General features: G+C 41.9%; 1 protein-coding gene across 3 annotated transcripts in view; it reads right to left on the reverse strand.

The window, feature by feature from the left end:
* The window catches only part of nrxn2b (neurexin 2b), a 658484-nt gene extending 634448 nt beyond the window's left edge, over positions 1 to 24036 (reverse strand). For all 3 annotated transcript variants that reach the window (XM_069159139.1, XM_069159138.1, XM_069159137.1), the window contains exon 1: positions 23705 to 24036. The gene's annotated coding sequence lies outside the window, so the exon portion shown is untranslated. The remainder of the gene's footprint in view (positions 1 to 23704) is intronic.
* Between the last annotated feature and the right edge of the window lie 3856 nt (positions 24037 to 27892).

Consider the following 27892-nt stretch of genomic DNA (forward strand, 5'->3'; position numbering starts at 1 on the left):
TCACATGGCTAGTGATAGGTGCACGCCAAGGACACAAATAGGATTTATTGTATTCTAACAGGAGTTCCATCTTCTGACCATCTGCAGACTGAAACATGTTGGCCAAACCCACAAGTCTTGAGAAGAGTGTGGCCTGGCCCCCGTTTTTGGCCATTAGGCAGTTGATGAATGTCCTCGGGAATGCCACATAGGGAGGGACATGTCGCCTAAGCGGCAGGCAGCCATAATGACTCGCTGCAGATCATATAAACAGATCAGTCATTTGCCAAGCCATACAGTGCCAAACTGTGGGTGACACAACTCAGAGAGGAAGGACAGCCTGTGCTAACTGCTTGTTTAGCTTGTGCCCGTTATTTGAACATCAATGTTCTAAAAGTTGTATTAAATTAAAAAAAAAAGTCAAACAGACAAATGTACGATATACTGAACGACTGTAAAACGACTGCAGCACATCCGAGCGCTCAAACATTAACACTCCCACACACATTTGTGCACACAGTCATACAAATGGAACAGATGTTTATTAATACGAGCAATTTATTTTTATTTTATTCAGTTGTATTTAAATAGTCTGGCAATAGTCATACGACAGTGATGGCAGCAACACAAGGTAACTTGGATTGAGCTCAACTGAAAAGACAAACGAGGAAACAAAACTGGCTAGACAGGATTTACTTGCGGTGGTTGGTAGCTGGAGGGTTGGGGGGGGTATTTATCGTACAAATACTTATTGATAATCTTATCGATACGACTCTTCATAATTTGAAAAGATAAAAGATCAAATAAATACATAATAAATACATAAAGATGAAACAATTTTCCAAAATGTTTTCATCGTGATTTTTTTTTTGGGCTGAAATTATTTAAATTGCTTCCTAAGTTTCCGGTATACACAGTAAGTGAGGAACAGGCATGGCTATTGTTAAGCTGTTAATGATTCTTCCTATTGATCCAAAACTCCAATCAGACTCGATTTGGTTCTTCTGGGATTTTTAGTACATGATGTGTAAAAGAAAGTAAGACTTTCTGGATGTCTCGACAGATTACTCGTTTTGCATGCAAACGATTGTCGGCATCGTAACCGCACTTTTGTACGTTTATCCTCCCTGCCGCTGCCTGTGGAGCAGGCGGGTCTCTGTGTCCGAGTGTCCGCTGCAGCGGGGACAGACAGCTGTCCCCCTACGCTCGCTACCGATGCAGATTTCGCATCGTTCTTCGGACAGATTTTATAAATGAAAATTAAAAATGTGTCACCAAATATATCTGGGCGGGCCGCCCAAGTGTAGTATACTGTATGTATGGGAAACACTGGACGCTGCTAAACATTTCAGCGGCGGCCACTGCCCGGATGCATCACAATTAAACGCAGACACTGGCCGTAAGAGTCAAAATACCCCTCAAGCTGTATTTCTCCTGAAATAATACAATGGTAAAAAACTTGCTCGGTGGGAGAGGAGAGACAAAACATTCAGAAAAACTAGAGGAAAATAAGAATAGGAGAGGAATAGATAGAGAGGCCAGTTGTTGCGAGAAAGCCAGAGGGACTGGAAAGCCCAAGCTTTTTATTTGAATTTGATTTGAATATCAAATGATAGCAATTTTCTCTGCCCGTCTTTCCTGCAGGACTTGCTAACACAAAGCTTTTGTGGAAATCAGAGTCACCACAGTGAATTTAAGTTCTACTTTACATGGATCCTCTGACAATCAGTCTCACCAATTTTTTTTTTCTCCCTTCCTGTGCATTTCCTCTCCACTTCCCCCTCCTCCTCTTCTTCACTCTTTCCTCTCCAGCAAAGTATCACAATTTCTCATTTGTTAATACCAACCAAATTAGTTTTTTGTCATTAAAATGGTCCTCGAAGGCTCAGCGTGTGTAGTATCACAGCTTTTCACAACCACTGTGATGTAGTGGGGTGACGAAGAAAATTAAAATCCCAATAAATTTCATGTGACTCAATCTCCATTATCATGCAAAATTTCAGAAAGATAGCAAGGTTATTAATTCACGTGTTCAGAAATCATGCAAAATGCCCATCGATTCAAACGCTTTAGCACACTTAACACTTTTCAATAAGTCTATTGGGCCGGTCTGTTCACTGCAGAAATTTTACATTTCGCACAACAATCACGACCAGCGCAAACCACGCACGCCGTCTCCACTTGGAGCAACTGACTGGAGCTAGAGGCACTGCAGCCTCTCCTCTCCATGTCAGTGTTTGACAGCAAACATCAGCGTCCACAGTGGAAACAGTGAACCAAGTGAAGTCAGAGATGACATCGACAATACTGTACCTCCACTCATTTAGTCAAATTACATTAAATCTGACAAACACACAGAGTCATTCTGGTGTTTAAAGCTAAGAGTCACGTAGTTTTAAGTTATTCCACCGCCAATATGTGCAAATACAGGTTCGAGCGACATGGGCCCTCCTTGCGCACAACAGCACCACTGCTGAAAAAGATCCTCAGGGAAACACTGCATATAGCTCACATAACACACTACAATTTTCAATCCATTGGTTAGATTAGCCCACTGATGCAGATCCACTCCATTTGAATGAACTAGCACTTGATAGTAATCTGCTAAATTATGCACAATGACATCTTACACATGCATTTGTCTGCTATGCCATGGGGCCTTAAATGCTTGGTCTCAGTGTGCAAGTGTGTGTGCAGTAAAATCCAAACCACAGCGGTGTCTCGACACTGTGCTCGGAAATGCTCCCAATGATGATTTAATCCTCATTATACATGCTGACATCCTCCACAGTAAGACCGTTTCAAACCAGTCTACCGAACCGATTGTAGGCCATTACAAGTGAACGTATTAGTGCGGCCGCATTGTGCGAGACAGAAATATATCTTAAGCGTATTTTGTATGATCTGCCGCTAGGTTGGAATGCAAAAAACACTCACGGTGAAAGCAGCCAGTAGGAAATGCAAAACCTGAAACATGCAAATGCACAGATTCGCTGACAAATCCAGCAGAACAGTGGCGATGCCTACAAGAACAGAGAATGCAGCTAAAAAGAACTGTCAGGGAATTTGATAGATGGGCTGTGGGATATTATCTCATGTTGATGTAATGCAGCAAACACAGTTGATCAGGGAAAGCAAAGTGCTGTTTAGCTGATATCTCTGAGTAATGGAAATTCTGCATACATTTTTCCTCAATCCTCAAGTGGCTATGCTAAACTATGCTAAACTGACAGAAGGCCGATTGAAATAAATGATTGTGCCCCAGCGTTTTCAGCTGCAGCCAGCACCTGTGGGCAACTGCAATGCCCTGTGTGTGTGTGTGTGTGTGTGTGTGTGTGTGTGTGTGTGTGTGTGTGTGTGTGTGTGTGTGTGTGTGTGTGTGTGTGTGTGTGTGTGTGTGTGTGTGTGTGTGTGTGTGTGTAAGGAACAGTGTGACTGACCTTGGGAGTGAGAACGTTTAGAGAAAGTGTGAGGACAGTGTAGCTGCTCAGCACATTTTGACACACATTCAGTGGACTGTTTAAGGGTATAAGACCCCCTCCAATACAAATCAAGTTTTTAACCCGACCGTATGTCCATATAAAATATTGTTCATAATTGCTTCTGTTCCACAATTAAGTTTAAGGGGAGTTTTTCTTTCAAAATTCTTCTATGTTTTGGAATTTTGATGAACATGGATGAGTTTTTAGGAGTTAGAGCAATGTCAGGAACCAGACTTTAATTCTTGGTTTTAGGGTTATATAGTGCTGGGTTTTTAATCCCATTAAGAATATTTGTAATATTGGACCATACCAGTGCAGTTATGAAACATTTGCTGTAACTTTACATTAGCCATTGAATTATACGTACTCATAGAACTGTAATTACATCCAGGTGAATACTGTAATTTCACAGTGCAGAGCACTATTGAGTGCTCTGTGGAGGGGTGATGCACCAGAAGACCAGAGATGCTCCAGAGCAACTTGTACCAAATATGGGAGCTATGTCCGTCGAAGGCCTAAACACTGTATATTGTCAAGCCTAGCAAGCCACTGTTGTTGTCGGTGGGGGTAACACCAGCAACTTCCTTCATTACCTCAGCAGAAAACGTTTTGGAATACCGAGAATTTACGCCATTACTGTCGTAGTGTAGTGCCAGTAAAACAGTGAAGCCAAAGGGTCAGACGATGCTTGAAGAGGAATTTTCTCCAAGCACCACGTACAACAGAAAAAGCAAGCAGTGCAGCAACATCATGAGCCAATAACAATACAACTATGCAATGACATGATTCCACAGACAGTTAAGAAATATGAGATCAAAGCAATATTTAAAAACACTGGATTTGAGGTGTGTTTTGTGTAGGTAGCAAATAGTCACTGTGCTCCAGCTTTAACTAATCACGTCTCTCAGGTGTACATAAGGTAGCGCCAAGAAAAAGGCTGGACAGAAACATAAAAAAAAAAAAAAGTACAGCAGTATCTGTGTATGTTGCAAAATACGATAGAAAATAATAACTCACACAGAGCCTTTATTTAAGTGTATTTATGTAATATGCACGTGATGACATTAAAAACCCAACATCATGAAATACTGTAAAACTGCCAGGATGTTAAAATAAAACGACGATACATATTTTAGGTCAGACTTCGCAGCATTAGGGTTAAGGACAGAATGAGGTTGATGCATTATGTTGTGATGTTTAAGGCTGGGATAAGGGGCGAGGAAATGCATTATGTGCATTATGTCATTAAGTGTCAACACAAAAGTGCGTGTGGTGTGTAAATATGCACACGTCTGGGTGGGAACAGAGGGTGGAGGGGGCCGACAGATAAACAGAGATGGGTTGGCTCCCAGAAAGAAAGACAGAAGAAATCTTGCACGTACCAAAACAACAATGAATCAGTAATGCCACCATGTTTCCAAAAAAGTTGGGACAATGTGTAAAATGTAAATAAAAACAGAATGCAAAGTTTTGCAAATCACAAAAACTCACATTTAATTAAAAATAAACAAAAGACAAGTGACATAGTGCTTCCATAGTGGCATTTCAACACAGCGACAGTGTCTTGTCAAACACAAAGCTACACTCTGCTGAATAAACCACACCAAGTTTCAGGCTCCCTAAGTGCCCTCAGATGTCTGATTGATGGACATGTCCATCAGCCATTAAATATTTCCACATGTTCCACAAGGCCTAATGATTAAGCAGTCATCGTCACATCCTGAGCACTGAAGTAAATCTAGTAGTGAGCCATAACCATCTCTCTCACACACACACACACACACACACACACACACACACACACACACACACCCGCACTACATGTGGGACAAGGGTGAGCCTGGTGGGAGAAGAATATGGATCAATATTTATCTCAAAAGTCCAAACATACGTAAATACTCCCACATAAACAAACATGTCTACCCCGTCCCGAAGAAGTACATACACTTCCACTTGCAATTTTTCCCGACTTCCTGTTACAAGTCATGAGACAGCAGTGCTGCGATGGAAGTCAGCGTGCCTCCAACATTGGGCTATAAGGCCTGCACTAATTCAATTATAAAGCCTTCACATATCAATGGGCAGCAGCTCTGCGAAAAGGAGCCTCCACAGTGAGACAACCCTTCCCTGTAAACAAGAAAAGATCATGTTTCCTGCCTGCGGGCTAGGATCCAGGAATACTCCCTTCGACTGTATGTGTTCATCACGATACACAAACACATCCGCCTTTAGTCACACAGATACAAATAGGAGAACATCTACGACTGGACACAACAACACACCGAATCCCCTGGGAGCATTTAAGTAGTGCAGACTGAGGCACAGGCGTACAGCAGCACAAACACACACCTGAGTAAGATGATGTCGAGTTTGCAGAGGAAACCAATGTAGCGTCTATCCAGTGGTGATTGACCTTTTAATTTGGCAACGTTGGGCATGTTTTATTCAAGATGTCGCTTGTCCTGCCGTGACATCACTGATGAGCCACTTGGTTTGAGGCACTGAAAATCCTGCTCTATCTTTTAAGTTAACTCCATATGTACTCTCACCTTTCATTTGAAACTTAATTTACCCTGAGAAACAGCTCGCTCTTCATCCCTTACTTTGTTCAGAACCATTATTTGAGACTTTCCACACCTCCCTACAAAAAGGATGCTGTTGTTTGATCATATATTGCTTCTCTGTAGAACTTATAGATGGTTTCAAGGCAAAATCCTAAAACCAAGCCCTTGTGGAAAAGGTATCTCACTGTATTTCTCTTATTCTAAACTGTTCATAGATTTGATCTCTAAAGATATAGTCATATGTCGCATTTACCTGTGCAAATGTCTGTGGAGAAATGATCTCAAATCTGTATGCGTAGTGAATGTGTAAAGAAACCTAAGAATGTATATTTGAATTTGCAAAGAGTGAAAGTGTAAATGTGTTTTGAGATTTGTGAATTTGTACAAAAATCTGAAACGTGTGCCAGGATAACAAACCAGAGACCATCTTGCTCAGAGCTCGCCTTAAACCTACAACTGAAATACATACACACGCAGCACATATGCAGAAAATTTTGAAGATGTCCGTTATTTTTCGCCACGGCTTTCCGCGACCACAAAAAACACATTGAGTCCAAAATGTTTAGCAAGGAGTACAGTAATAGTGTCTACTAAATGACAAAGTTACAAAACCCACACTGATACTGCTGGAGTTACTGTAACGCAGTGAAAGAACCATGAAACACAAAGAGAGTTTAAGAGTTTCCTCTTAAAAAGAGACATCGAAAAGTCAGAGACACCAACTCCTACTCCGAGAAAATAAATACTGAACCAAAAACCTATTGCAGGTTAGTAGATAATAAGTATTAATGTGCAATAGAGGATATTGCCTTTTACACTTACTGCAAACCGCTAAATGAACCACAACCACCACCTGACAGCTTAAAACCCGCAAATTCAAAAACACCATACAGCCGCGTAGTATTTCTACTCATTTTGCCTGATTTGACCACTTCTTCAATATAAACATGGACTTTATTGACTTTTGCCAATTTAGCTGGTAATACGCTATTTATGAATGCAAACCAAGATATTCATCATTTTCTTTATTACGCGGACGTAGTTTGGTGAAGTCACGTAATTGACATCAAAGCAGCCTGCGTAGAGCTCTAATTAGCAACACCTTCCAAGTGGTGAACTAATTATCCTTATTACACGGGAAATACAAATACACATAGGTTTGTTTGTAATTTATTCACCACAAATGCCATGGTAGCTCCCACTCCCGCTCAAAACAGTGGAGCTCGCAGTTCCCAAACTCCGAGCTGCTCTGACACCGAACATTTCGCGCTAATACTCTTAGACTGTACAGCATTTTAAAACGCCTCGCTGCAGCCTCCTCTGTCGTTACTTATTCATTTGTCTCCCGTGCTCACCACTGTCCAAATGTCCAAATTAACCGCGTGACCGCTGTCTGCTGGCGTCAGGTGAAGATTGGAATGTAACACTATTGGGAGGGGAAAGCTACGTTCACAATGATAACTGATGGAAATGATCATTCTAAATCCCAGGTTGTTTAAAAAAAAAAAAAAAAAACAATTAGGGTTTAGTGCTATGTTCAGGTTAAATTATTACTATTTCATATTAAAAAAAAAATAATAAAAAGACTCATTGCTGGATTGAAATAGAAGTTGCAGAGGATGTTCATGGTACCTAAAAAGATAACCGGGTTTTTTTTGTATGTCATTCTCAGCAGGGCTACAGTAGCCTACTGAATACAGTAATATATGACTGAGAGAAATATGTCGGTAGGTAGGTAGGTAGGTATATACTTTATTAATCCCCGAGGGGAAATTTTTTCAATGTCAATATATTTCACAACTCAATGTTGCCTTCCTGTCGATTTCATCACACATCCTGAACCTGTGCATTCTGTATTGTAGCCTATTTCAAAATAAACACGCTGGAAGGAAACGGAATGAAATCAGAAAATGGCAACATGCCAACTGAGCTGCACTAACCAGGGACTGAAAGGAAGCGAGGTGGCTCTCCTAGCAGTTTCAGGCAGCTAAGCAGCCTACAGCCTGCTTTAAACCAAGTGCTCTGCCTCCCCCCCACCCCCACCCCCACCCCCCACCCCTCCTGTCTCAGGAGTCAGAGGCAAGAAAATGGCCCAAAGGGTTGAGAAAGCCGTGCTCTGCAGTAAGCAGTAACATGTTTAGCATTTAACACTACACAGGAGGTAAAGGTCACTGTCTCACGATTTAGTCCCTTTTTTTTTCTCTCTCTCTCTTCCTTTATTCTGTCTGTCTTTGCCAATCATCCTTGGCATGAACACAATTATGAGTGGTACATGCCTTCTTTTGCTGCCATATTCTGTCCCCTCTTGGTGCTTTGTGTCCTTCCCTATATGTCCCCCGACTGGCCCTCTGACCTATATTTTCTCCTCGAATAGGAATGCATGATAGCTGGATTCTCCTCCTTCCTCCCCATTGCTCTCCACAACGGCCCAACTGCCCTCGCACCCTGCAGCTCACCATCCCGTGCCTCTGCGGAGACTTCCCCCTGAGATCAGGGGTTGCCCCGTTGGGTGTCACACAGTGACAGAGCACAGTCAATGGAGCATATGAATGAGGGATCGGATGGTTTGGTAGTGATTGTCCAACCGAGGAGGCAGGCAGACTGAGAACAAAAGAAAACCTCAACCTCGACATGTGGGATTCAGAGTATCATTTCAGGATTTGGTGCTCGATTATTTTATTTTTTTTTTCAGAAATCATAGAATATTTGCCTCAATATTAGACAAATCCCTTGTGCAGTGTATAATACGTTATATAGGATAGGTTATACCTCAGGGGATGGTATATTTAAGGTTGTGATTTGAATTCATGCCTACAAAATGATTACCAAATTGCACGAGCCCCAGCTTGCAGGACTATTTGGTTCCCCCCAGGGCACAACTGCTGCTGGTGAATTTTACAGCCACCTCTTTCCCTACCTCCACAAACAAGTGCATTAGCCATTCCCGAGGCCTTAGTAAATTCATTAAAGCAGCAGGGAGTGAAGCAGGGGGAGACAGATAACCCCTCCTCCAACTGACTGACAGCCAAGGTTAGCCAATGTCAAACCACAGGTTGCACTCTGCAACCCTCACCAAACCTCATTTCTTCTCTGTCTCGGTCTGTCTCTTTTTTCTGGCAGACTCTTAATGTGCTAGGTTGAAAAAGGGACATCTTCCTCTCCCTTTATTCCTCCCTTTCCATTCTGTCCTCCTTCTTGCCAAATCATCTCTCCTCCTCCTTCTCCTCCATTAGTCATTTCCATCAACTTGCCCCATTCTCTCCTCATTTCTTTTTTTTTTAATTTTTTTTTTAATCGCTATCACTTCTCTTTCACCTTTACCTAATTCCTGCACTTTCTAAAATCGTCCCCTCTGACGTAGCATCCAAGAACAAGCTAATATTGACCACAAGCTATCTGTGCTACTGACTGACTGCACTTTGCTCTTCACTGTGTGGCTGAACATTGTGGGTGTATCTTAATGTTGCTTGACACGCAGCGATAAGGTCACTGAAGCAAACTATAGCATGTGGTCAAATATATATTTTATATCATATGAATACATTTGTTTATTTAAGAATCAGTACGCATAGATATACTACATTTTAATTGCACCAAACCTGCAAAACACGCCTGGAAGAGAGAAAATGATCAGTCAATAGGCTCATGAATTATGAGTTGCTCTTCTTTTTGCAGCTTCAAGGCTAGACTTGTATAATGATCAGTTTAATTGGTCTATTTTCCCTTCAGGATTTGAATGTTCACAAAACCCTTAGGTAGAAGAAAACAGATAGAAGAAGAGGTAAGAAGAAAGACTGTGCGCTACACCAACAACAAATTCCTCCTGAAACGGTCCCCCGCCTTTGCCTCCCTTACACCTTCTCACCTCTCTTTCTCTCTCTGTCACTGTGACACTCAGCAGCTGTCCCTGTGCTGTGTCATGGCCTATCAGGACCATCTGCAGGGATGGGAAAGGCATCAGCAGCCACATCAGCATCAACTGACTTTACCCCTCCTTAGGTCACAGGTGGTGCCCGGGGACAGGGGTGCAAAACATGCAGAAAATGTATATGCACACACCGTGTATTGACATGCATTTGCATATATTCATATGCATGTAAAACTTCCTCTCGAAGCACATGTAGGCAGTTCAAAAGATGCGATCTGTCTTGCTTAAATGGCATTGCATGCTGTGTTTTTGTGCAAAATGTATTTAAGCATGCATAATGAATACTTAAGACGGCATTTACTAATTTGATGTAATCGAATCTACTCGGATGCATTCTTGCACAATTACACACACAGGGACATACCACGTTACTGCACTCTTATTGCACATTGAGCACAACTGCTGTGTTATGATACTCCATAAATCACTACAGTATTTCCTTCACCGAAAAATGTCTGACGTTGCACATGCCATCAGACAAAATATATGCACTTCAAAAGAGCTTACATAGATATTCTGCAGCTACCTTAAGTGCGCTAAGAGGCTTGGGCTTAACACTCCATGACCTCATCACTACATTTCCACCATGACCTGACGCACAACCAGCAGCCCAAACATCAAAGGGATCCAGTCAGCAGTTCTTGCCCTAAGCCTCGATTATGCCAGTCTAAAGTCTGGCTTGATTAAAATAAATAAAGCAACGCCAGATGCAACGCAAGACTGAGGTAAGGAGGAAAAGAGAAATGTGGTGCAGGATAGAGGGGAAAGTCTTGCCTAGTCATCACAAGGACGATTGAGGACTGTAAATCAGACATAATCATCGAAGCTTTTTCCCACAAGGACTGCAGGTCCTTCTGACTGGCTTCATACAAGTACATAATGAATAAAAGCAGCAGCTTAAGTGACCACCGGCCAAGACATACACTCTCCCACGCATAGACACACAAACAACCGTTGTATTGTATTTAGAAACGGGCCTAACTTGGTTGTTTCATGGCTGTTTACTTCCTGAGACCTGCCATTAATTTCTGCAACAGCAGTGAGTAAAAATATCAGCCCTGTCAGGATGGTAAACATAAACAAGGCCAGTCCAGACTCATTTTGAAGGCGAGCAAGAGATAGAAAGGTGGATAAGGAGAAGGAGAAGAATATTGGACCACAGTTCAAATGTGCGCAGTTCCACACACTCGCGCGCACACACACAGACACACATACACGCCTCTCATCCATCGTAAAAAGCCAGAGCAGCAGTCCTTCTGTGGGGAGCTGTCCAGGGAGATCTGCCAACAACGAACTGAGAGTACACAGGTACACTCCACATGCATATTCATACGCACAAACTGTAAGGACTGTCCTAGAAAGTTCATGGAACAAGGTTCTGGAAAAAAAACAGCTCCTCTGTGGTAAAAAAAAAATGACAGGGACAGTGAGCAGCAGTCCAGCCGCTGGAGCTATCCAAGGTGCTGAAACCCTCTTACACCCTCAGACACAATTGGCTGGTTTTGAGGAGCAATGGGAGAATGCTGGCAGAGTGGGCTGACGAGAGGAACTGTCCAAGGGACTGAATCAATAGCACGACTCTCGTCTCTGCACCAGATATGTTTCCATGCATTGAGTAAGCTCCCTGTGACACTGTTTACTTATACCTCTGATAACAGTTTACCTGCAGCTATGAATGAGAACGCTGACTGGATATTAATGCCCATGCAGAGAATGAGCTAGACTGACCAAAAAGAGCTACCCTCTGATTCCAGAAAATATAATCACTAACAACTCAACTTTAAGTATTATCTGTAATAATAGGAATGGTGCTTTTTATTTCAAAAAGAAACCAGCAGTGAAAGTGGGAAGGAAAAACTCCCTTTTAACAGGGAGAAACCTCTGACAAAACCAAACAGGGTGCGCCAGGTCTGGTTCAACAATGGCTGGAGAGGTAAAAAAAATAAAATAAAATTTGTTCATAAAAGAATTGAGGTGCAACGACCAGCCCAAAAAGTAGGAACAGCGGCCCATTGGTCAGATCTGTGACGAGACCCATTCCCTCCCCCTCTGTCCTCTGTTTCTCCTGTCGGATGCCATGGTTCAGAGTCAAACAGTTTGAGATTGAGGTGTCTAAATAGACAGGCCACAGCACAGGGCACTTACTACTTAGCTACTAATTTTGAGGTATAGTAGGCTACAGTTGGTATGGGTCCTTAAGTGGGATACATGGATGGTGTGTTGGAGGATGGTGTCTGACCAATAGTGATGGGCCGCCTGGGCCAAATTTCTGTCCCAGTCCAGCCCTGGGCTTTATTGGCTGGGTAGGAAGTAAGATGAAAAGTTAGCCCCTCCAAAGCCCTATCAAATTTCTTCAGAGTGGTATCAATCGTAAGCACATTTTTGTTCCAAGCCATTTTCTCCAAGAATGCTGCTATCTGCAAGCCGTGCACTTTGCACAGTTACCCACTGTTCAATCAATAAAACACTGCAAATTTAAAATTTAAATTCCACAAATCAAAACCGCATAAAATGTCTTAAGGTGTGTTTCTGTAATATGGATCGGTAGCTTGGAATGCTAGCTGTGTGTTTGGTGTTCATCTAGAAAATCCAATTCCAAAACTAGAATATGAAAATACTGGCATATGATAAAATAACAATATTGAATGAATACAAAACTACTGTTTCAGTGTGTGCAATACAGAATATTATGGCAGTGACAATAAAGCCCTGCTTTTATTGCATAAGCTAAGTACTGCTGGAAGACAAGTGCAGATGGTGTAAATGCATAAATCAAAAACTTTTGAAGCACAGCATTATTAGAACACAGAAGACACACTTTACTCTCCATTAATACTGCACTGCATATTGATTCTGTAAAAACATTTCTATTTAAAAAGTTGGTTTCATGTTCTCCCGAGCCACAATGATGAAATATGAGTGCAACAGTTTACACTGGACCAATCGATGTTGGGAGTTTTGTAGCACAATTAATAGTCTAAATTTAATTCAATATTGATATCCAAGCTCAACCAAGTTCTACCTCCTATTTGTTAGACATTATGTTTTACAGCAAGAGAGCAACTTTAAAATGTGAAAAGCATTGACTCAGGTTTTCAACAAAAATTGTGTTTTAACCTTTTATTGAAAGCGTGAGCTATCTTACGCAGCAAAGGGTACCGGGATAATTTACTGCAGTTGGAATACAGACATCTTTATGCAACAACAAAGTCCGTGTTAAATTCAAGGTTAGCTGACTAATCAGATAGTCTGGCCTTGTGAGACAGGCAGCAGTGTGGGAGAGATGAAACAAAGCATGTGGGCAGAGAGCTGTCCGTGGTGCTGAATGGTCAGCCGCTCTCAGCACAGTGGCCGTGCTGTGAGCCGTCTGACAAATATGTGGTACTGAAGTGTGCCAGTGGACCGTGTGCACAAAGCATGTCCTTCCTCAATGGTCAGGAGTCCCCGTGACCTCTTCCACAGCGCATCTTGCATCCATTGTTTCCGGTTCAGCTGCACTGCTAAACTGGAGAGGCAGGAGGTGGCAATGCTCTGTGGAATGTGCCACAAGCACTTAATGACATCAAAGAAGGTCACTGAAATACTCAGAGCCAACACTAAGCTTTTGGCTGCAGGAAGTGGATAGAGGAAGTCTAAACAAAAATGACTAGATGGATGATATATAGAAAACTGTGAATGTATTTTAGATGGTCACATGTTTGCATGAGTGTAGTTGGTTTTTTTACAGAGGCATAAAATTGTCAAGTCAGGCTTTGTTCAGCATCTTTAACCAATGTAGCTTGGTAAGGTTCGAGCCTTGAGCTGGACATTTTCTTTTCAAGTAATGTGCAGTTTTCTCATACATTGATATTAGTAAATATACTTTATACAACTAATTGGATGAATACACAGCTTACTGGGTTTAAACTGCTTTAAATTTCAAGCTTTGAAATCACAGCTGCTTGTATGACATGTTTGATTTATTTACTTGTTTTTCCACAATTCAAAAGTCAGTTTCTGAATAAATGTAAGGTAAGGAATGATGACTGTTGCAGAATGATTCTCCCATTTTGTAACAAGAGTGTAAGTGCTGCGCAAAGGTCTGTTATCGAGTCCTATCTCACATGTTAATCTCTATTATGTGACCAGTCTGAACCAGGAGTCACTTGGGAGTTAACTGCAGGTGGTTGATTCTTAACAGCCTGATTCACACATGACAAGTCCTAAAATAACACACTCATTTACCATCTTTTTGTTTTCACTATATCTGGCCTCCTTTATCCTTGCCCTATTATTCCAACTCTTGCCTTCAGCATTACAAGTTAAGCCAGCAATGCAGTTTAGTGCCCAGCCATTTGTCAAGCAATGCTGTCCAGCTCTCAGATATATATAAAAGAATACAGTCCAGCTTCCAGCCTTTCAAGCAGCGCTGTTTACCTCCCAACCATCCATCCGGCAATGCAGCTCAATGTCAGCTTTCCAGCAGCCAGAAGTCCAGTTTCTTTAGAAATGACATGTTATGTACATCACTAGACTATTGAAACTCACAGCATGTCCCAGCAGGAATCTCCAATCTCACATCCTTCTTAATGTATTCAGACATCATCAACAGTAGCCCATTGCCACTTTATACCATTAATAATGATGATTTACAAAGGGATGATGTTACAAATCTGTGAAAGCTTTACTGTGAAAATGCAGGAACCTCAGTCCCTGTTTCTTTCCCCTCCTAAGAAACCAAAACGACTAATAACCGAGGAAGGAGATGGAGATGTTAATGTTAAAGGAGAGAACAATACACTCGCACTCTCTACTCGCTGACTTGCTCCCGGCCACACAGATGTGACTAAGTCTTATAGATTCAGGGCTGATGGCGGAGCGAGTGAATAGTGGGTAACTGGAGCAAAGTGCACGGTTTGCAGATAGCAGCATCCTTGGAGGGAATGCCTTGGCAAGAGAGTTAGCTTTGGATCGATAAGGCTCTGAAGAAGTTTGATAGGGCTTTGGAGGGGCTGACTTTTCAACAATAGCATATGTGTTTTGGAAAACCTAACAGGCCTTTTGGGTTCCTCTGATCTGTCTCTATTTGTCTTTTCTTTTTGCCTCCGTCTTCTCCATGTTTGTCTCATTTTCTCTGTTAGTATCTTTCTTTGATTCTCTGTCTGCCTGCTCTTTTTATTTACTGTAAATTTAGCATTATTATCCAAGTGTATTTCTGATGCAGCATTTGTTCGGTAAAGGTAAAATCAAATAAGCTGAAGCATTGAACTTCTTGTTTATATTTCAGTTTGTCTGTGTGCTGTCCCACTTAAACTGGAAGAAACTGTTGTGGATTGATGGCAATTTAGGACCTCAAAATTGAAATATTTGTGTTAATAATTGCTGGTGAACCTACCCTATTATCGAAATCCAGATTGTTGTGTCTGCCACTAACTGCAAAACTTAGCTCCAGAAATATCAAGAAATTTAACATGTATTCCGTTTCAGAAAACTGAAAAAGGGTGACAGGCCGATGTGCCACAAGAGAGGTGGAAATCCCGGCTCCGTTCCCAAGGATCTGCTCTGTCAAAACAGGCACAAGTATCTCTGCTGCTAATACCATCTGTGACACACATGCACACTTCCTGTCTCCCACACTCTACGGGTTGCTGTACACCAGGGGCCATGTCAAATCACAGAGTTATTCCAGGGACTCGCTCGGGAGTGGGAGGCACATGTCACCATACATGTTAGTCCCCAAACAATGCAGGCCAAATGTGTGCTACACCAGCTTGGAAGAGAGGGAAAACACTGATGAATCCTGGACTGCTCCAGTTGGAAATGGGAGAGAGACAGAGAGAGAAAAGAGGGACAGAGACAGTGAGAGAGACAGAGAGAGAGAGAGAGAGAGAGACTTGGAAACCTGGTGAGTGCTAAACCCCCACAATTAGCACCATTGATGGGAAAAGTGGCTCTGATCCCACAACAATCAGATCTGGGCATATTTCATTTCCGGGCCATGATTTGAGAGGCTGCAGCTTTGGACATTTGTAGTTGATATCTTGGCAGTTGAAACTAAATCAAGGGTGCTTCAAAATACAATTAACAATCAAAATGTATAATTTATAATGATATTTTAGGTTGTACAACAGCAACAGACACTCTACAGCTCAGCATGTGTGACGTCAGTGCTGATTTGCACAGCACTTTATGGTCCTGGACCTGTCAAATATTCAGTCTGCACAGCAGTGACATCATAATTGCATACTTTTTTTACTTTCAGTATGTATTGCAGCTACCATTACAAAGCATGTACTGTTGGATGCAGTTTGCGTAGAATTGAGATATGCTACTTTGCCACAAAAATGCGCCTTGAACTTTGACCCTCGTGTTTATATCTGTCGTGATCTGTAGCCCGGTACTTGAAGTAAAAGCGAAAAGGATGTGATTTGGAAGGAGCGCTACACTTAAAGTTTTTGGGGGCATGTCTGTTTGATTGACAGGCCTGTGGTGCAGTCAGGTTATGACTATCAGTGGGCGGGACGTAGTATTGCCAGGTTTCCAATCAGATCGAGTCAGATCCACCGCTCGCTCCCCACCGGCTCATCCAAATATGGTCACTTCTGGCTCCAAACCCCCAGAACTAGCAAGATGGCGCCAGCCAAAATCCAAACTCGAGGCCGTTCGCAAACCAATGGGTGACGTTGGTTGCCATTTAATAAGGACATACTAAATATTTTTCTGGCATACTAAATGGTTTGGTAGCAGGGATATTGGAATGCACAGCTTGTTTTTCTGCTGATAAAGTTGTACTTTTTGTAAGCGGCACAGTTCTTTTGTATCCTTTATTTTGTATATAATATGCGCCTGGATTGGTATTACTGCTCATGCTAAACAAATCACCACAGCTAAAGCAATTACTTTTCGCTGTGGAAGAGGATTTCTTTTTGGGAAATTGCAAAATTATTAAAATCACACTGCATCATTATTCTGTTATATCTGTTGATCAAATTGGCAATGACATAACTTGAATTCATATTAATTAATTCTACGGTCTAAAATCTAACTAGTGAGGAATGGGAATCTTACATTGGCTTATAAATAAGAACAATTAATTTTTTTTTCCAATGGTTCCCTGATTCATTATCAAACAGAAGCATATGAGAAAAACATACTCAACAGAAACACACCAAACAGCTAAAAATGTCCTGGAAAGGTGCAAAAAAAAAGAAAAAAAAAAAAAGCTTGCACTGCATCAGAGCAATTAGTCTGCAAGTCTCACCAAAGCTATCTAAATGGATGGCTGGACTGAAACAGCTGGACTGAGATGGAGGGAGGAGTTGATGGCTTTTGAGTCTGCTCTCCCTCTTTTCTACTCCCAGCTCATTCTCCCTCCTCCCCTCCTTTTCCTCTCACCATTATTCTGACACATTTAGCCTTCACGTCTCTGCTTTTCTCCTTCAAACTGGGAAAAGCAGGCAGCCAATGTGGCAGACTGGCACAAATGTGACACAGGCCTCATTTGCTGCTGACAAATAGGAAAATGGGAACAACAGAAAAATCTGCATCAACACTCGCAAAGCTACTAAAAGTAAAAGTTTAGAATAGCAGACATTGTGCAAAGAAAAATGAAACACCTTAGCTATCAGTCAAAACACAAAGAAAATGTGAACTAAATACAGTTAGTGCTTGAAAGCAAGATACATTAGAACTATAAAAATACAATAAAGCTGAATGTGATTGAACTTGAGTGCCTATTTCATCTCTGTGTTTCTCCTTTGAATCACAAAATGGTGTTAGCAGTCATCACTCAATGGTGCTTCTCTATTCCTGGCCCATTACAACTGAGAGAATAGTGCTGGGTAATTGTTTGACCCTGCCTGCTCAACCTACGTCCTTGGCTGCTGAGAGTGCTCGATGTGAGAGTTCTATGGGATAAATGGTGGCTATTCCCACATTCTGCCCCGTGGCCGTCTGCAAACAGAGTGCCATCGTATCGGTGACAAGAGATGGCTGATGACGGTACACTGGCTGCACAAACCCAAAGCAAGCCCCAGCAGCAGCAGAACCACCTCTCTAAACGGACCCATTGTGCCCTGCCGAAGCCTCTCCCTCTCTGCAGTGAAGTGGCTATTGTGGATTTCAGAATAGTCATGCCTCTCCATTGCCTGGTGGGGAGAGTGCTATCGCACTGGGGGCTGAGTGCGGCCGTGCCCTCAGCAAGCAGACAGTATCTCAATATCATGACCCCCATCAGCCCCTGAGTGCCCCCCCGTCGCTCAGTTCACTCATCCCACAGGTGGGGACAATCCAGACCTAATTTCAGATGTTGAGTAGAGCGTAAGGAACAGGTGCATTCTGGGACTAGAAAAGTAGCTATATCTCAGAATGGTGTGAGAGGTTAAGTTATAAACTCAGGATTTTTTTTTTTTAGCATGAACTCAAGTTTCGATATCTTGTATATATTTGGCTGCAGGGGTGGTTGTCTGACAGCACAGTATATTCATTTATGACAGCACGGACAAGAGCCTTATGGATTTCTGAAGTAGAATAAACTCTGATTGAGCACAACAACTCTCTAAAGGCTACTTTACTCACAGCAGCATTTATAGTTTTTCAAGTTGCTCTGGCGAGATTCCCCAAAGGAAGTGGGAGGGGGAGTTCAAAACAAACAAAAAAACACAAACAGAAAATCTTTGGAAGAAAGACGTCTGAGGAAGCTTACCTGGCTGTGTGTTCCTCAACAGCTCATTTGCAACTCAAATGCAAATCAATGTGCTGGAACACAAGCACATTTATATTTGTAAGTGATGATTCTGAGCTTTCATTACTGTCTATTCTCCCTGCATGTTTGTTATTGAGAAAAAAAACAGTCTTGTGAAAAGTATTAATGGCCACAGGATATGAATTAAACATTCATTAAGAGAAAGAGAAGTTTCATGGATTAACTTGCATTTTATAACATAAGGCTCGATCTAAATAGTGATTAAATAACTGATGGTAATGTCCAGCACTTGTCTTTGGAAGTAAATGCTATTGTGAGGTTAGATATGCAAGTGTTATGCAAACAAATTGCATGATTATGCAAAACTAGAAATAGTGTGGATGAGTGATATCCCACAGCATAAGGATTAGTTACTAACACCCACTCTTCAATTATGAGCATAAAACTCTTATGTGGGGCTTTTTTTTGTGTGTCCCATATCCCTGTTATGCAACCTGCTCCACTTTGAAATAGGATCCTTTTTACAGCTAACCACATGTTAGCATACCCTAGTATGGACGGGCATAATTAAAAGATGGAGACAGTCTTGCTGTTCATACATCATGAAACGAAGCTGAATGACGCTCAGAAAAGTTTCGTCTGACAGGCTCCGCAGTGCAAAAGGCCACCATTGTTTACTACGGAATCTGAGAGAAAGCACTGTCTTCAGGTTGCAGGTGGAAATTATACATCGTCATCATCATCAGTGAGGTTACATCAGCTCGTTTTGTCCGGAACGTGCCCTTCCAAATGGGCGAGGTAGGTGTGATATTTTTAAACGCTGAGAAACAGCAGCTGCCTTTGTGCTTGAGTAAATTAGGTTAACCGGCTCAGTGGCAGGTGCTAAAGAGTCATGTCCCACACCTCAAACATAAATTGGTCCTGAGAAACTCTCAGGCCGAGAGTTCTTCCAGGTCTGGGCTGAGGTGACACCTAAGGGAGGTGACATTTGAGATGAGGCCAAAACATTGAAAAGACAAGAAGTGTCTTGTTTTATTTGTCTATTATTGGTACTCCCTTATTCTCTTTTCATAAATTCCAGCTAAACTGCAGCACCAAGGAGCTTGCTTGAGCATGTTAAAAGGCGAGCAATATGGTAATGCAAATATTTCAAATCAAGTGCTCACTGGAGGCTACAAAGAACATCTTCATTAATTAATTTACAGTGCCTGCTTCTTGGGGGTTACTTAGATATGGAAAAAGGGGAGTGAGATTACATTACTTTCAACAATTCGAGAGAAGAAAAAAAAAAAAAAAAAAGCCAAGATTCAAATGTGCTTGCACGCTCTGCTGAATGAATTCATGACCCAGTCTTTGTGGAATACAGTAGTGTACGTGGCACAGATCCAGGATATGTTAACACCCAAGTCTCTCAACTCTCTCTCATTTAGAAAGAACCAAAGGCAAGTTGTTAAAAACCAAACAGAGCTTTGAACTCAGTTGGTGCCATCACATGACAATTTTATGCCTTTTCCTCTGCATCCGACAGCACGACAAGAGATGCATTAAGTTTGACATACTCAATAATAAATGTCCTGCCAGACTGACTAATATTAGTCTCAATCTAGACACAGATATCCTACTGGCAAGGCCACACAGGAGGGAAGGGCGTAACTTAATAGGATCAATAGGCCATACTGTATCCTCTCCTCCCTCTTCTCCTCTCTGTGTGCTGCCACCTCGCTTTCTCTCACAAATCCATTCAGGCAATCACTCAACTAGACAAGAAGAGGAGCTTCAGTGCTTCTTTGCATCACGGACTCTTCTTACCTCCACTCTGAGGATTAAAGATTATGGGCGGGACAGAAAGCAGCCCGGGCACGTCCTCCCTGATCATGGCCCACACGGGTAAAATGGAGGGCATGAGGAGGAGTCAGTGGAAATCTTACATTTTTCTTATTGCATTTGCCTCCCCACTTTTTTTTACTTACAGAGGTGAAAGTGTCTGCCTACTTTATAACTCCCCCTAAACTCCTTTAACCTATCTTCTCTCCGGCTCAGGAGGCAGCCGGTGGACAAACGTACGGGAAGATGGATGAGGGCCCGGCGGCAAGAGGCAGAAGAAGTGAGTTAATGAGGCAGATTGCTCCCTTTGCCGCCCTGCGAGGGATTACAGGGAGATTACCCATTCTGATTCTGTTCTCTTCCAATTTTCGCTCTCTCAGTCTCTATTCGGTGGTAAACTGGAGGGGGCAGGGCAGGGCGGAGGGGGGCGTGTGAGTGCCCGTGTTTTGATAGAGGTGAGATAGAAGACAGTGCCTCGGCTCTCTGTCAGGGGAAAAATGACAGCTGCTCACAACACTGACCTGCGAATGGATGGAACTTCTGACTGATGCCTCCGATCTGACAGATGCTTCGAGGGGCTGCATTTGGGCTAAATATACCCAACATGAGAGGGAATATCTTCTTCAAATTTATTCTCGCACAATAACTCCAATAAAACTGGGTCTGCAGATTCCTCCTACATAAACGCACACATATGGGGACTCATTACAACAAGTCACATTATACATTGGAAAAGGTGATATTTCTGTGGCGCACAAATGGCATGGCGATTGTGTGTTGACCCCGAATGATGGCATTTGAGTTGAAAAGCTGGAGATTTGTATTCAGGAAAGTTGTGTGCAACCTCATGTCAGACAGATGAGCGGAAATAAAAGAGAAGCACAGGACCTCAAATCCACTTTTTGCACTCACTGAATAACAAACGGTGAAAAGGTCTGGAAAAATTATTCAAATTGTGGAGGAATTTGCAATTATTATAAGTCATCTCAACCCACAAAGCACCCTTCATGAAGTGCACTGAAAGCTGGGAGAACAAAAGTGGAACTACACTATATATGGGCCCATTTGTGTGTCTGCTCAGTGTGGATTGTAATAAAGGGAGAAGTTATTCAGGTATTCCCAAAGCCATTGTCAAAGCTAGAGTCGTTAGCCTGAGCTGATGGTGGATTCTTTTTTGTGAATTTGGAAGAAAATGCAAAATTGTGTTTGGGAAGTTATACACTTGTGTTGTCATTCTTTGGTTGTATGATGACGAAGTCGCCGACTGGAAAAGACAAAAAATATATATTTTTGACTCAGTGGTCAAGTGTTGGTATGTAGTCCATGTGGCCTTTATACATCTGCCCATTTCTGGACTCAGAAAGTAAATGAGCCATACCACCTTAGTTGATCTCTGGCACTGGGCTTCATTTGCATTGAAGAAGACAGGTAGCCAAATAAGCGACGCCATCTCCTGTGTGCTTTAGCCAGTCATCCTTCCATCCATCATTATCTATACCTGCATTATCCTGTGCAGGGTCACACCTCCGGCCACTTTACAATCACCAATTTACCTTGTCTTTGGGCTGTGGCAGGAAGCCCACACAGGCACGGGGAGAACATGTAAACCCCTCAAATAGAGTCCCACATTGCTGTCAAGAGCACAGTGCTAACCATTGCATCACCATGCTCACAGTATTCATCAAAGATCTTGAAGCAGAATTCAGATCAATCAGTCAGCAAACTTTCATTACTTTGATCACAGTGAGCACAATGCCAGCAACTTCTTTGTCACTGACATTTTACAAGGTCATAAAAATTGAATAGCAATTGTCCTATACCTTGATGTCACAACACTGCAACAAGTCTGAGAATTGATTTTGGACACGTGATCAACACGCAACCATTTCCATGAATATCAAGCCAATGCTCAATGCTGAAAAGTTCACCCATCTCCGTTATAAAAACTGAACAGGTCAGATTCCCCACTGGCGTCTTACAGAGACTCTCCTCATGTGGTATCTGCTTCCCGTTTTCCCACTGATCCTTCCCATGCGTCTCTGCCTCTGCACCTCTCAACTAGATAGCCTGAGCTCAGTTCAAATATTAGCAGCACAACTAACCGCAACCCGACTGGTATCTCATAATCAAGGATTTGCCGGTTAGTAGTGCTTGTGAATTAACCGTTGGTTAGGGGGGATTTTCTGTAGAGACACCGTTACGCACCCCAGTGGGCGTTTGGCGACACGGTGGCGCAGGAGTCGCATACAGTCGCAGCAGACTCGGCGCAACGTCTACGTACTTGCAGAGTGCATTTGGAAAACATCGTGCCGATCGCGTTTACTTGGGGAAACACTTTGCTTTTACGCAGAAGTGTGTCAGATCTGCCCCCCCAGCACATATAAATATAATGCAGCTGTTTATTCAAGAAAGTGTAGCCTGCGGTGGCCTAATTGTCCGTGTCCAAAAGATTTTAATGAAACAAAAGATTAATAATGATGGATAAATTAAAAAAAAAAATACCCCCAGCTGATGGTGCCAAAACCAGCAATCGACTCCCGAGTGAGTGAAATTCCAGCAAATTTCCATTCTAGGTATTTGGAGTGAAGGAGAAGAGTACAAGTAGGCTGTTTATGTAAAAATTAGGCTACATGCATTGTAAATAGATTATACAGCGTGTCCCACTCGCTACAAGCCAGGTGTTTATTCTATTCCATGCGGAGCTGGTACATGAAAACAATACCCCGGCTTTAACGAGTGTCGGAACCTGTAAGAATATCTCCTCACAAGTAGTCTGGGCATTGCGTAGCCAAACACATCTCCAGCTCGCCGAAGCACGAACCCTGACTTTCTCTTACACCGAGCACAGTGCGATTTTTTTTTTTCTTCTGAATTCCCACACTCTGCCACCGCTGTCACGGGTGGCTCCAAAACATATATGTCCATCATCCACCCCCCTAAAAAAAATAATAATAATTCAACGTGTCTGCTCCCAGAGCCGCAGAAAACAAACAGCAGACCAAAAATCCACTCGCTTCCCAAATCTCCTCAAAATATTGACCCATTACGCATCATTTGCTGCTGGCTCCCTCTCAACGGAACAAAGCAAGCGTTATTGGACTATCTTAGTGTGTCTTTTATTTTTCCCCGACATCACCTGTCACCATTTGGAAAAGCCTCTGAGAGCATCACAGGCAGAAAAACACATACACACACACACACAGAAGCGTCCAGTCTCCACAGCAAAGAAGAAAAAAGTCCTTACTTGTATTTTGCGGCAATCCCTTCGATATAATTCTCCAGACTTGGGGAGGTTTGTAAATATCCCTGCGTATAGCCTGGGTGAAGTTTACGCTTCTGTGCTTGTTTTGTTTTTTGTTTTGTTTTTTATCCAGAGCGTTGAGCAGACCAGAACGCAGGATTCCTTCCCCCCCTCTCTCCTTCAAGACAGATGTGATCGGTCCTGGCCGAGTCGCTCCACCTGCATCCCTGCTGTCAAGCCAGCCACAAGGCAGGAAATTCCACTTCACATTCTTCTTTTCAAACTAAAACTCCCACGCAGATATGTTACCGCCGGGACTTTTATTGTGAAGGTTCTGCCACCCTATTTCGTGCGAATGCTTCTGGGTCCTTTGACGCACCTCCACCTGCATCCACTGGAAGAGGAGACACAGCGGCATCAGCAGCAGTGGCAGCGGCACCGCACTGAAGAGGCCGCCCACGGAGACACGCCTCGCTCCGGCTGGAGAAGGCTACTTCACCCTGGGCGAGGGAAACGGGGAGGTGCTGTAGAGGGTATAGTGTTCAAGATACTTCTCTCTGCCCATGTAGTTACACCTACAGGGCGGTGGAGATTTTAGAAGGGATAGGGTGGTCAAAGAGGATGAAAACATGAGGAAATATCAAACTCAATGCAGAGAACAAGACGAACATGTCAAAGTGATCAAATAAAATAAAAATAAAAATATGAACTCAATGAGAAAAAAACAATAGTATTGTCCTAAAAATAATAAAAACAACAACAACACAATATTGTATCCCATAAAGACAAATTTACAGTATGCAGGTTGTGAAGGATGGTCACAGATTCCTTCAGTGTTCCTCAAAGATGACAGCCAAGCTCTCATTAGTTGTTTCCCATTGTAAATATATAAACTGAGTCAAAATGGAAAAATAATGAGTCACCCACTTATTTGTTTAAGATACAACTACCAAGTGCATTGCTGCTATTATTTGCTAATGACTGCCCACACCCTCAAACATTTTTAGAGGCAATTATGTAAACAAAACAGAGGGTCCACAAGCTCCATTTGATCATCATCATAAAAGGGGAAAAAACAACATTAAAGGAATCATATTTTCTTTGCACAGATAGTTTTACGGTTTATTGTCTTGGTTGTACAGATAAATATTCCTCATAAAGATTTATGATATTCAAATTGGTGTAAACAATATTATAAAGAGGAGAGGACCTAACATTTAAGTATATGCAATGTGTGCAAACTCTTGAACGTGTAGAATAAACTGTAATAAGAATATTGACCTCATGCTGTATTCTCATAAACAATTTAGGTGTTTCTGTGGTACTGAAGATGGAGTTGATAGGGAGTATATACCATAGTCTGTGTTAGTCCACGAAAGCATTAATATTCCAGTTGTACATACATTATACTGTTGCTGTTATAAATATATTATTTTCAAATTTCTAGTAAACTTCCACCCAGTCAGATGTCAGACGTATTCAAGGGTATGGTAGTGTTGAGAGGCACAGTTGTTTGTTCAAGTGGAACTTGAATAATTTGCTGAAATAATCTGAATATATCCACAGATTTATAGCTTCTGTTTGTGTGCCAACTGAATTCAAATATTTTGACAAGTCAGCAGAGCACTGCCTACTTATAATTCTTCCAGTTAGTTAATTGCATTTAGTTTGCATCCTGAGCGTAAATCAGCCCCCCGATCAATATCTTAAATGAAAAAAGCGGGACTCTGATACATGCTGGATTTAAAAAACACTGTTGTAGCATTTTTTTTTTCTTTTTTCTTTTTTTTTTAGTCAACATGTGGAATCAGTTTTGACTGGCCAAGCCATTTTCTCTCTGCTGCACCACTGTGTGTTACCCTGAAGACTGGCACATTGCCATTACTCCTGGCAAAACCCAGGTGTCACCTGTACAAGCGGGACCATTTTTATGTGGGCAGAGAAGGGGGTCATTTGAGTCAGAAAGACCATTTGAAGCTGAAACTGCATTTCTCTCTGCTCTCACTTTCTTTTCCATTTCCTTCAGATACTGGGCTGACAAAGTTCCTCATTAGTAGCCATCCATGGCCTCACTGTGGTCTGTTGCTCTGTCTTGCTTCAGTGGAAGAACAACTGGGTCTGCTCATCATTTCCTACATCATGTCAGCAAATTGTCACAGCAAAAGTCTTCATTTCAGCCTGTTAGGCTCATTTACAGGATTTATTTCCTCCTTGGTCAGAGTAGCATAGACTTTCATGGGAACAAAACACAAATTCAACAACAAATCCACCACTTATTGCATGTCCATAGGAATATACATATTTCTAAACTGTCTAAATAAATGGCTAGTTTATATCGTAGCAGGTGATCAATCAGTGAACCATTGAACACATATACGCAATTGACACGTAAGTCAATATTGTGTCTTTGGAGTACTTTTAAAGTCTATTCATCAGTCTTAGCCATCAGCATGTTCTGCCTTAAGGGTCTGTCCACATCAGAGACAAGTGGTGTGTCGACACAGAAATCCCAGTCCCAGTCAATGAACCTCAAGGGGTGGCATCAATCACAGGCTTATTGAGCAGCATGGTGCGAGGGAAGGCCTGTCAAAAGAGTATTGGCACCTCTCAGAGATAATTTTTAAAGCCATAATATCAGGTTTAAAGCAGTCAAATAGAGGGGAGGCGGATTTTCACAGCAGAAAGTTGTGTCAATAAAGTTCTTTAAGTTACACCTGTATCAGTATAGTAGACAGAAGAGATCAGTGAATAGGGGATCAGTAGTCATGCTTGAGCTTGTGATATTCATTACAAGTTAAAATGTGATAGGCCTGAGAAATCAATACTTCCACCACCATTTAAATTATATTGTAACAAAAATGGGAAGAGGGATGGCTGCTATTTATTCTATGCCAAGAATGTTATAGCAGGTTGCAGCATTTGGATTCGTCATTTCTGGACAATTCTCCCTGAATCAAGCTTATCTGGTCCCCAACCAGATAAGCCTTTAGATGGTGTTGAGGAAACACATTTGTCTTGGCTGAAGGTGGGGGAGAAGCTGGTTTGTAGTCTTCTAACTTTTCCTTAACAACCTCTCCCTAATGTAATGAAATGCTGTTTTTAATAAAAGACCAGTGACAATTAATCAGATAAGTGTGACAAAAAAAAAAAAAAAAAAAAAGTTTTATGATAGCTATTAATTGGAATAAATAACCATTCTTTATCAGGAAAGACCTCCATAACCAGATTTTTTTGTGTGTCCTGTCCATGCTCAGAAGAGTGTCTGTTGGGATGCATGGAGCTTATCTATATTTTTCACATATAATAGTGGTTTCTAACCTGATAGTAGGGATTGCACATACATCTATGGAGTCACAAGATGATTGATGGTAAAGGAAAGATGGAAAACAACTTAGATACGTAGACTGCGTCATGTTGGGGTTTTTTCTTCTGATGTTTTTAAATTATTATTTTTTGGTAGTTTTTTTTTTTTTTTCAAGTTTAAAGATTAAAATTTGTCAAATGTAACATCTGAGGTGAGTGACACTGCTCATACACTATTCCTGTATGCAGAGATATGAAGTTACAAGTAGACACAAGGGTTCATCAGCCAAAAAGGTCAGCATCCATTGCCTGCAGACTATACAAGGTTTGTTCACAACGATGCCTTTCTCACAAATCCTCACAGTCTTCTGATACATGTATGGGAGTTATCATCAGACAGTGTTTTTATGGATATGACATTTGTGAGAGCCCTGCCGTTCACAAAACTGCCGGTCTCTGCGGTCATTGTTAGAGGTAACCATCAATCAAACGTGAGTCAGTGTTGTCGGGTCTTCTATTCAAAGGCAACCTCTAAAAATAAATGAAAACATCTCATAGCAGACAGATGTCAACCGAGTGTATAACGCACCAAATAGCATCAAATAACCACCAGCCCGTTATCATGATCTGATTTGAATCCAATAGAGATTTCATGCCTTTTAAATATCAGTATAACTCATTCCAGTCATATGTCTTCCAGCCCTTTGATTTAATATTCTCTACATATAAAGCTGGCTGATTTGATAAGCTTTCACTCATGAGTAATTCATTTCATTGTTGAAGGATCCTGTGAGGTTGTTGTTTTTTCCTCTTTCTCTCCATTGCACTAATTAAAACTAATTGAATTGAATTGATGGTACCGAGCCCCTGAATCGCAGTGCCACCATC

The sequence above is a fragment of the Embiotoca jacksoni genome, unplaced genomic scaffold (genome assembly GCF_022577435.1).
Source record: "Embiotoca jacksoni isolate LCO1_2020_lvr unplaced genomic scaffold, fEmbJac1.0.p SCAF_24, whole genome shotgun sequence".
NCBI classification, from domain to species: domain Eukaryota; kingdom Metazoa; phylum Chordata; class Actinopteri; family Embiotocidae; genus Embiotoca; species Embiotoca jacksoni.